Source organism: Coregonus lavaretus, assembly GCF_964263955.1.
Source record: "Coregonus lavaretus genome assembly, chromosome: 2".
Classification (NCBI taxonomy): Eukaryota; Metazoa; Chordata; class Actinopteri; order Salmoniformes; family Salmonidae; genus Coregonus; species Coregonus lavaretus.
The window spans coordinates 48,410,096-48,421,540 of NC_139989.1; the positions used below are offsets into that span (position 1 = coordinate 48,410,096).

Consider the following 11,445-nt stretch of genomic DNA (forward strand, 5'->3'; position numbering starts at 1 on the left):
AGGGGATAAAATACTTTTTTCCCTCACTGTATGTGAATGATCTTTAATGGTGAACACAAACACATGCAGCCTGCCACTCTATTCTCTATCGTCGGTTTTGGAGGTCATTCACTGAATGTAATGTATGCCTGGTAAGAGAAACAATAAGAAAATGTCAAGTAGACAAAGCATCTGTAAGTCAAAATGTCAAGTAGACAGACATTCTACTCAAAAAACACCCCCCACCACCTCCCTGCCGCAGCAGGCTTTTTCATGACTCTTCCCTTCCCTGTGGGACCTGTAGGAGGATTTTCAAGTGACTGAGCATCATGGCGTGATGAGGAACTCAGCCAGATCAATCCAGACAGTCAGCTCCATCTCTACTGTACATCAGTCACAGTCAGCTGTGCACCCTCGTGCAGACAGACGGACGGACAGACAGACAGACTGGCCATGGGAGCCAATTACACCCAGCAGCATCCTGGGTAGAAGAATGGGTGCCAACTACACCGTTTATGACAATCTAGGGCAGCGAAACAGTATGTTTTAGCTTAAACTAGGTGCACAAGGAGTCTGTGTTTATATATGTGTACGGCTGGTGACTTTGAAAAGTCAGTTTGTCCAATGTGTGAAAATCTCCTTTTTAAAAGCATGAGTGCAAAACATGAAATAAGGCATTTTATGTAAGCAATGTACAGTAAGCTTATGTAAGCCTGCACAGGGGATGTTACAGCTATATATGTATGCTAGCTTACAGCTATAGTCTGAACACATAGGGTACAGTTTGCGGTTGCGTGCTGGACCCCTCAGTGACTTTGTGAGAAACCAAAGCATTTTCACACTAACCCCCTGATGAGCCAGCGGTGCAATTAAGCACTAACCTGTCCTCTCAGGCTCTGTACTGGCTTTGGGTTTGATTACATGACTCCTGCAGTAATACCTACAGCAAAGGTACAATTCCAGCATTTTGGCAGGTTCATTCCATCTCCACCCAATTTCACTTAATATTCCAATGCTACACAGACATTACAGGCTACGAGCCATATGCAGATGTCAATGCGGTGAGAAGAAGACCCATGGAGCGGCGCACAATTGGCCCAGCGTCATCCAGGGTAGGGGAGGGAATGGCCGGCAGGGATGTAGCTCAGTTGGTAGAGCATGGCGTTTGCAACGCCAGGGTTGTAGGTTCGATTCCCACGGGGGGCCAGTATGAAAAATGTATGCACTCACTAACTGTAAGTCTGCAAAATGACTAAAATGTAAGAACGTTGAATAGGTGATGTTGTTGCTGTAGCCCTTTTCCCTGTGAGCCTTTAGCACCTCTTAGTGGTGAGATATGAGAATTGCAATCAGGACTGAGCAGAAATTCACACGATAATGTGGACAGACAGACAGTGTGTAAAATACCCATATACGCTCTTTGGACAGAGTAGTTATTTCAGACATTCTCTGTTTGTCAAGCCCCTATCAGTGTACTATGTAGATCCTATGTACATCTCATCAGGACCATACTAGCCCAAGGCTTTTGTCTGAGGGGGAGCAAAGAAGTTGTCATAACAAGGTAAGCAGTAATGAAGCATAGTCTTTCGGTTTGACTTTCTCCCGCTGACTGTAATATAGAATTTCCTGGCTACAGATATAACCTTTTTGGTTAACTCTTTATGTGTTGTATGGTCATACTGCCTTAAAACCTAGCGAGGGTTTTGTTGGACTTGCCAATCATTCATAAACAATAAGCACATGGGCAAAGTACATTCTGGTCTGTATTTGGTGTATCTAATTCAAAACTCAATTTCCATTTTGGTCTGTACCCCACACATACAATTATCTGTAAGGTCCCTCAGTCGAGCAGTGATTATCAAACATAGATTCAACCACAAGACAAGGGAGGTTTTCCAATGCCTCGCAAAGAAGGGCACATATTGATGGATGGGTAAAAATAAAAATAAAGCAGACATTGAATATCCCTTTGAGCATGGTGAAATTATTAATTACACTTTGGATGGTGTATCAACACACCCAGTCACTACAAACATACAGGCGGCCTCCCTAACTCAGTAGCCGGAGAGGAAGGAAACTGCTCAGGGATTTCACAATGAGGCCAAAAGTGACTTTAAAATAGTTACAGAGTTTAATGGCTGTGATATAAGAAAACTGAGGATGGATTAACAACATTGTAGTTACTCCATAATACTAACCTAATTGACAGAGTGAAAAGAAGGAAGCCTGTACAGAATAAAACATATTCCAAAACATGCACCCTCTTTGCAACAACGCACTAAAGTAATACTGCAAAAAATGTGGCAAATTAATTCCCTTTTTGTTTGGGGCAAATCCAATACAGCACATTACTGAGTACCACTCTCCATATTTTGAAGCATAGTGGTGGCTGCTCATGTTATGGGTATGCTTGTAATCGTTAAGACTGGGGAGTTTTTCAGGATAAAAGATAAACTGAATGGAGCTAAGCATAGACAAAATCCTAGTGGAAAAACTGGTTCAGTCTGCTTTCCACCAGATACTGGGAGATTAATTCACATTTCAGCAGGACAATAACCTAAAACACAAGGCCAAATCTACATTGGAGTTGCTTACCAAGAAGACAGTGAATGTTCCTGAGTGGCCGAGTTACAGCTTTTACTTAAATCTGCTTGAAAATCTATGGCAAGACTTGAAATGGTTGTCCAGCAATGATCAACAACTAATTTGAAAGAGCTTGAAGAATTTTGAAACGAATAATGGGCAGATATTGTACAATCCAGGTGTGCAAAGCTCTTAGAGACTTACCCAGAAAGACTCACAGCTGTAATCGCTGCCAAAGGTGATTCTAACATGTGACTCAGTGGTGTGAATACTTATGTAAATTAAATATTTCTGTATTTCATTTTCAACAAATTTGCAAAAATGTCTAAAAACATGTTTTCACTTTGTCATTATGGGGTATTGTGTGTAGATGGGTGAGAAAAAAAACGATTTAATCAATTTTGAATTCAGGCTGTAACAACACAAAATTTGGGATAAGTCAAGGGGTATGAATACTTTCTGAAGGCACTGTACATTTACGAACTTGCATATCCTAAGGAAGCAGCTGTCATTTCCTGGTCAATTAAACAAAAACAAGGCCAATGATAAGACAAAGGCGTAACACACACACTTAGACAATTACCTCCCGCCCCGCCCTCTCCCCCTTCCCACTCCACTTCTCATTCCCTGTAGCCCGGCCAGTCTTCCCCTTCTTCCCCTGTCCCTATGTGAGCGCCTGCCACTCTTGCTCCGGGCTGTGGTGCTGTAGCAGTGTCATCACTCAGGATGGACTCCCCACCACTCTACCTGCCTCTGCTAATGCTGACCAGCCTGCTCAGCCTCTGTAAGGACCCAGCGCTCTACTTTCTACTTTCTCAGCTCAGATAGGTTACCTTTAGTTCACCTTCTATTCATATGTATGTCTGTCTCTCACATCACTAGTTTTCTCTTCTTATTCCTCCCCTGTCTCCCTCCACCTATCTCCACTCACAGGGCAAGGGGCAGAAGCTCAGTCATGTAAGTATGAGATACAATTACTTTCTGTATTTGATGCCACTTTAATAAATGCACCAGAGAGCTGGAAGAGTCCCGGCGTAGAGACAGTTTGAGGGCAGTTGGTCCTGTCTACGGTTGACAAGCGGCTATTTTTATTCCTCACACAAAATAGTTATTTTTGTAGAAAATGGGTATTGTCTTGCTTCCTTGACATTTTCATGTCTTTCGTTAGATTTATTGAAGGTATTTTAAGCGGAATACGCAGCTGGTTTCATTGTTTTGAGTCAGCGTGTGAACAAGCTTCTGAGATGTTGAACCTCTTTGATCTACCTACATTCTCAAATACTATAATGGTTTTATTTTTCTCAGCAACTTTGTTCATTCTGAGCTCTTGATTGGGTATTGAGAAGGAGCTGGTGGCATATAACTGTAATAACAGACCGTATCTATTCCCCAAAGGCTGAGTCACAGATTTGGCTCCAAAGTACATTTGGCTCAGTTTTCAGCCTTTTCGCCTGCATGGCTGAGCTGTATTTGTACCTATTCTAAAAGCATTACCAGGGAGGATGTGCAACAAAATGCCCGCTTTGTTGTGTCAGCTCAGGCCCAATAGTGTTGTTGGTGTTGAGTGCGAACAGGAGCCAAGGTAAGGCCACAGCCCTCCCAGGGGAGGGGAAGGTTGGCCTGTGTTTGTTAAAGTGTTTTCCTCCTTTCCTTCCTCCTCCACCTCCTGCTTACTGTGCAGTCGAGTGAAGGGCTGTCAGGCACCAGGGAAGGGCCTTCCTCTGTCTGGAGGACTCTACCTGCCCTGTAGAGGAGAGAGCCCAGACAGTATAGTTCATACCAAATATCTTGTGGCTTGACCAAAAATCACTTCCATTTAGCCTTGGTTATTTTGTACCACAAATAGTAGTTTGTATTAGCCTTGGTTGTCATGGTGTCTTTGTGTGTCTGTGCGTGTGGTTGTGCAGTATTCACCATAGACAGTGTGACGCTCAAACTGGACCCCAGTGGCGAGGTAGACAGTGGGACCTTCGTGGACCTGAACTGTGAGGTCAGCATCAGCCATGACCAGTCCCACACCCTGACATACAGCTTCAACTTCCTGCGAGACGATGTCCTGGTCTACTCCAAAAACACCACCGAACCTGCGGTCCTTCACCAGCTCACCCCGGCCAGGGCTGCCAACTCTGGCGCTTACGAGTGCCGGGTCATAGTTCAGGACAAGAGCAAAGGCAGCAGGACCCAGAGACTCACCGTCTCAGGTACTGCTGAAATGGATCCATGATTATATTGACTTTCTGGTAAAACTCTCTAGATCTTCATTCATAATCCATTATATGTAGGTACATACAGTATCAAGTATGTTCCTCTTTGTGATGCATGGTATGTGAAATCATAGTGACTGACATTGATTGTTCGACCACAGGCTTACAGACGCCTGTGCTGCAGGTGACCTCCCAGATCCTGTTTGAGGGGGATGAGCTGGCAGCTACCTGCACAGCCCCAGAGGAGTCTGGCTCCCTGCTCTTCCACTTCTACCAGGACCAGGAGAAGATCAAGCAGGTGTGGGCCGGTGGGAACTCAGTGGAGACCAGGCTGGAGCTGAAGCATGCTGGGGACAAACACCTGCGCTGTTACTTTGAAATCACCATGCTGCCCAACGCTGGGAGGTCCAACAACAGCAACACTGTCAAGGTCATGGTCAAAGGTAAGAGTGGGGTTGGATGCTGTCTGTAACTGTTGCATTTGTCATTGGAATGTGCTGGTTCAGATTTCTAGTAGCGCATTGGGATTTAATGAATTTGAATTTGATTCATTCATTTGCTATGGGCATTATGCTTCTGTGTGCTTCAATATTTGATCACCTGTAAGAAAATAAATGTTGGGTTAAAGAGTATCCCTGTTCTTCTGTTGTATCATTAGAACTGTTCATCACACCCATCATGAACATTCTTCCTGGTAAAGATGTGATTGAGGGTGACATTGTCGAGTTTGTCTGTCGAGTGGTGAACCCCCCACCCAATGTGGCGGTCTTCCTGACCAAGGACAAGAGGGTGCTTAAGACAGCCTCCATTAGTCTCAGTCATCAGCTCAGAGTGCTGGCAGAGGACTCTGGGGAGTATGTGTGCAAGGCGGACAGAGGCAACGTGCAGAAAGAAGCCTATGAAAGCATCAAAGTCAAAGGCAAGTATTGGATGTCCATGTGTCTGTTGTAAAAGGTTGGGCCACATGACATGTAATAGTGAGCGTTTTTGAGCTGAACTGAATTTAATGTTTTGCCATGCCAATGTATATTTGAATTTAAAGTTTGACACTCTGCTTTTTCTGTCTGATCCCCACAGAGTTGTTTTCCAAAAGGTGAGTCTCTCTGTGTGGATGGGGTAATTCTAAAAACACTCCACTCTCATTCAACATTCTCAAACATTGCATGTGCTTTATTTTCGAACAGTTTTTCTCTTCTCTGGTCTCATCCTGTCTTTTTCGTTCTCTTTGTTGTTCCCCCTCTCCCTCTGTCAGTGCCTGTGTCAGTCCCTCTTCTGAGCGTGGTAGGGGGCAGGTTGATCCTGGGCAAGCCCTTCCAGCTCCAGTGTCAGAGTGACAACGGTAGTCTGCCCATCACCTACACCCTGCTGAGCCCCCACAGACAGGCTGAGTTCAGGGTGGTCCGCAGTCCCAAGGATCTGGCCCTCTTCAACATCACCTCCATCCACAGGAGCACTGACATCCACAGCTTCTCCTGCAAGGCAGAGAACAACCCCCGTCAGCCCCACAGGGAGAGCTCAGGAGAGCACCTCCGACGCACTGCCACCATCATAGGCGAGTTGGCCACACCTCCTGTTTATAACAGAACCAGATGTATATATACATACACGTACAGTACCAGCCAAAAGTTTGGACACACGTAGGGTTTTTCTTAATTTTTACTATTTTCTACATTGTAGAATAATAGTGAAGACATCAAAACTATGAAATAACACATATGGAATCATGTAGTAACCCAAAAAGTGTAAAAGAAATCAAAATATATTTTAGATTTTAGATTTTTCAAAGTAGCCACCTGTCACGACTTCGGCCGAGGCTGCCTCCCCTCCTTGTTCGGGCAGGTTTCGGCGTTCGTCTTCACCGGCTTACTAACCACTGCTGCCCCAATCATCATCACCTTTGTCTTGTCTTGTCAATCACACACATCTGGTTCTAATCCCCACATTAGTCTGTGTATAAGTGTTCCCTCTGCCCCCTTGTCCTTGTGGGTGATTGTTATTTGTGAGAGTAGTGTAGCTCGGTGGAGCTACTCGTACATTTTGTTGCCAGGGTAGATTTTCCCCTGTGCCTATGTATTATTGGAGTCTACCGTTACAGTGTATTTGCCAGGGATGAGAGTTTCCCCTGTGCCTGTTTCGTTGATCGCTATTTGAGCGCATTTGTGTGTCCACAAAGGAATAAACTCTGTATTTGGTGATTACACTCCTGCGCCTGACTCCTTCCATCACACGCATCACACCACCCTTTGCCTTGATGACAGCTTTGCACACTCTTGGCATTCTCTCAACCAGCTTCATGAGGAATGCTTTTCCAACAGTTTTGAAGGAGTTCCCACATATGCTGAGCACTTGTAGGCTGCTTTTCCTTCACTCTGCAGTCCAACTCATCCCAAACCATCTCAATTGGGTTGAGGTCGGGTGATTGTGGAGGCCAGGTCATCTGATGCAGCACTCCATCACTCTCCTTCTTGGTCAAATAGCCCTTACACAGCCTGGAGGTGTGTTGGGTCATTGTCCACAAACCAGATGGGATGGCGTATCGCTGCAGTGTGCCTTGAATTCCAAATAAATCACTGACAGTGTCACCAGCAAAGCACCCCCACACCATCACACCTCTTCCTCCATGCTTCACAGTGGGAACCACACATGTGGAGATCATCCATTCACCTACTCTGCGTCTCACAAAAACACGGCGGTTGGAACCAAAAATCTCAAATTTGGACTCATCAGACCAAAGGATCGATTTCCACCGGTCTAATGTCCATTGCTCGTGTTTCTTGACCCAAGCAAGTCTCTTTTTATTATTGGTGTCCTTTAGTAGTGGTTTCTTTGCAGCAAATTGACCATGAAGGCCTGATTCACACAGTCTCCTCTGAACAGTTGATGTTGAGATGTGTTTGTTACTTGAACTCTGTGAAGCATTTATTTGGGCTGCAATCTCAGGTGCAGTTAACGCTAATGAACTTATCCTAATGAACTTATGAAGCAGAGGTAACTCTGGGTCTTACTTTCCTGTGGCGGTCCTCATGAGAGCCAGTTTCATCATAGCGCTTGATGGTTTTTGTGACTGCACTTGAACAAACTTTCAAAGTTCTTGAAATGTTCCGGATTGACTGACCTTCATGTCTTAAAGTAATGATGGACTGTCGTTTCTCTTTGCTTATTTGAGCTGTTCTTGCCATAATATGGACTTGGTCTTTTACCAAATAGGGCTATCTTCTATATACCACCCCTACCTTGTCACAACACAATTGATTGGCTCAAATGCATTAAGAAGGAAAGAAATTCCACAAATTAACTTTTAACATGGCTCACCTGTTAATTGAAATGCATTCCAGGTGACTACCTCATGAAGCTGGTTGAGAGAATGCCAAGAGTGTGCAAAGCTGTCATCAAGTTAAAGGTGTCTACTTAATATAAAAAAACTCTCAAATATAAAATATATTTTGATTTGTTTAACACTTTTCTGGTTACTACATGATTCCACATGTGTTATTTCATAGTTTTTATGTCTTTACTATTATTCTACAATGTAGAGAATAGAAAAAATAAAGAAAAACCCTGGAATGAGTAGGTGTGTCCAAACTTTTGACTGGTACTGTACATATGGCTCTGGTTTATGAAAAGGAGACGCTGGTACAGTCAGTCTAACTGATGACAGAGCAGATTTACTGTAATGACTCAACAACATTAATTCCCCACAGAGCCAGTCTCCAGGCCAGTACTGACCGTGAAACCCAACATGGGGGACGTGGCTGAGGGGGAGGACCTGACCCTAACCTGCACTGTCCAGCGGGGCACGCCCCCCATCACCTACACATGGTATCACACAACGAGTGCCCTGCCCCTGCTGTCCAAGACCACCAATGACATGCGAGGATCCCACTCGGTTCAAGGTGTCAGTCGAGAGCATGGAGGCAGATACTACTGCGTCACCAACAACCCATCCAACGACAGCAAGAGCAGTGCCATGGTCACTGTTGGAGGTGAGAGGGGAAGGGGTCTCACACATGAAAGTATTATCACACAAACACACTTGTGTGTGACTAGAAGTCCTTTAGCTAAATCCACTGAGGTTGAACTTGACCTGAGGTAACCTCTGAATCTTTGCTGTCTGCAGTGAAGTTGGCTGGCTGGAAGAAGGGGCTGATCGCAGCGTTCTGCATCCTGCTCACAGTGTCTCTCATCATCATCATCATCATCATCGTTAAGAAAGGCCTTCTTCCATTCAGAAAAAAGAGAACAGTGGAACTGTCAGTGTGAGTGGGCCTGGCTTTGATTGCATCATACTTCCATAGTCTTTTCACAAACCATTGAATGTACAGGTGATGCACAATGCTTTGTCAGGCAAGATGTGAATATTAAAGCGGTAAAGGTCATATAGGAGTTTCCTGTTTAAATATTCATTGTGTTTTCTTGTTCCCCCTCTCTCAGGAAGCCAACAAGCACTAAAACAGACGAGACTCTGAGACTAACCCATGGAGAAGTCAATGAGGCTGCCAATGGTAAGCACTGTCTACTGATTTACTGTACAGTAGTACCTATAGCTGCTGTCAGGACTTCACACTACTAAACCATTGGCCCACGATAGAAAGTCTATAGAGTCTTGCAGGCCCCTACCATCTCAGCCTTAACCTTGCTCCAATCCTTCATCCTCTCAGGATATCCTCTCTCTTCCTCTCTGTGTGTTCCTTCCTCCTAGCTTGGCTCAGGGTAAATAGCAGGTGAGGGGATGCATACCTAATATGGCAAAGCAATTAATGTTTCTTACAATTGGATGTGACCGGTGTCCTGTATGACTGACCCCTGGTCTCTGTGTTTTGCAGTCACTCCTGGGGTCATGGGAAGGAGCGTCTAGAGTGATCATGTCTCAGGCTCAGGTGAGTGTACCAGAGTTCATGAGGTCAACTCCTACATTTCAACAGTAGGAGCATTAACTCTGTGACTATTCATGTCTAACATTAAGTGTGGCTATTGTAGAGTCTGACGACCAGACCAGCAAGGGAACTTCTGAGGTACCTGAGCCACAATACACTGAGGTCCATCCCCAGGAGGTAGACCCCACCAGAGGTAAGAGACTGACCCATCCTCTTAGCTGGGAGGTGCTAGGCTTCAAATACATGTCAACATTATTATTGATCTATTGCTTAAAGTCAAATAATCGTGAGCTGTCCACTTGTATTTTTAGATTATGTCCCTTTGAAGCATTTGTTTATGCATTCCTAGCTCCCGTGAAGAAAGGCTCAGACATGGTGTACAGCGAAGTGCGGAACTCGATGCAAGGTAAGACTAATATCCTGTTCAATGTTCACTAAAGCCCTCTATACACTAAGAAACAGCAAATGAGATGGGCTTCTTCTCTGGGGTTTGAGAAATGTGCCATTCAGGAAACCAGGCCAGGCCTAACTCTAAACATCTGCATTGTTAGTGAGAGAGGGTGCCGTTAAGCCGGCAGTTTAGCCAGCTGTCCACTTCCTGCTCTCGTCAAAGGGAACTTCCTGTTATTACAATCCAACCCAAACACAGGGTCCATCTGTCAAGCGGAGTCAGAGGACTGCTCCATTGTTAACTCCTGAAATAAGAACCCCCACCCGCCATCCATTTTGTCCATTGTTGAGTAATTGACCTAATCCTTGGAAATGTACATGGTATGTGTGTCAAACAATGTTGCAGCACAGGGGAAGAGGAAACAATCATGGGCTTTGGCCTGCTTCTATATTGTCAAACAATGGGCTTGTTGGCAGGGAAACTGACTGGTAACACACACACATTAGTGGTTGTAATTGGATAAGCCCAAGGCGGTCAGTCTTGAGGAGAGGTGGAGGCTCTGGGTGAATGGTGTTGTTTTGGGGAGTGGTGGTGAAGACGTAGATCTTCTCTAATCACTGAATGCCTTCATTTCCTGAGCTTGTCTCCTGCTCTTGTTTTTGCTGGTGAGTCAGAGTCCGAACAAGCTGATGGCGTAAGTAGAGCAATTTGCTAACAAATACACTCACGCACATATTGTTTTACATACAGTACATAGACCTTATGACTTTGTTTTGTCTTAGAGGGACCCCTTATGGTGAAAATAAGACAACACAGAAGGAGGAAACCGCTAGAATACACAGAAACTGTAGAAACAGACACTGGTTTCTTCTTGTATTTTTATTTTTATTTTGTCTATTTCTGCAAGGCTCAGTTGAATATGCCCAGCTAAACCACAATGACCATGAGTCAGAAGAACCAGACCAAGAACCAGAGCCTGAACCAGAGCCAGAGCCAGAACCAGAACCAGAACCAGGATCAGAGCAAGACGGACAACTTGAATGACCACCATCAATATTTATTCTCTAACTTATTCAGCCCATAAAACAACTGAAGCTGTTATTGCATTGAATGCATTTGTATATTTTATATATTTTTACACCTCTTCTTCTTAACCATTTGTACAGTCTTTAAATGCCTGTAATTATGCCTTGGTGAATTGAGAATAAAACAATGCAGCAGAATGGGAGACCTTGTACTTTTTCTCAATGAGATAAAAATCTCTCCTGAGAACGTGCACATAGGATGGGTGTTGTGGCCCGGAGAAAAATACACACAAATACAATTCCCTCCATTGTGAGCTGAGCTCCATGGACAGGAGGGAACCTTTGAAGCCTGTGGGGTGTAGCAACAGTCAGGGGGTGTGACACCACCC

General features: G+C 44.6%; 1 pseudogene across 1 annotated transcript; it reads left to right on the plus strand.

Moving 5' to 3' along the window:
• Positions 1–3,241: 3,241 nt before the first annotated feature.
• Positions 3,242–11,164, plus strand: LOC311142920 (platelet endothelial cell adhesion molecule-like; annotated as a pseudogene). Its single transcript, XR_014615225.1, has 12 exons — positions 3,242–3,346; positions 3,496–3,519; positions 4,470–4,763; positions 4,928–5,209; positions 5,425–6,318; positions 8,468–8,749; positions 8,884–9,022; positions 9,198–9,268; positions 9,590–9,643; positions 9,744–9,833; positions 9,990–10,046; positions 10,939–11,164. The product of XR_014615225.1 is annotated as a platelet endothelial cell adhesion molecule-like (transcript).
• Positions 11,165–11,445: the final 281 nt, after the last annotated feature.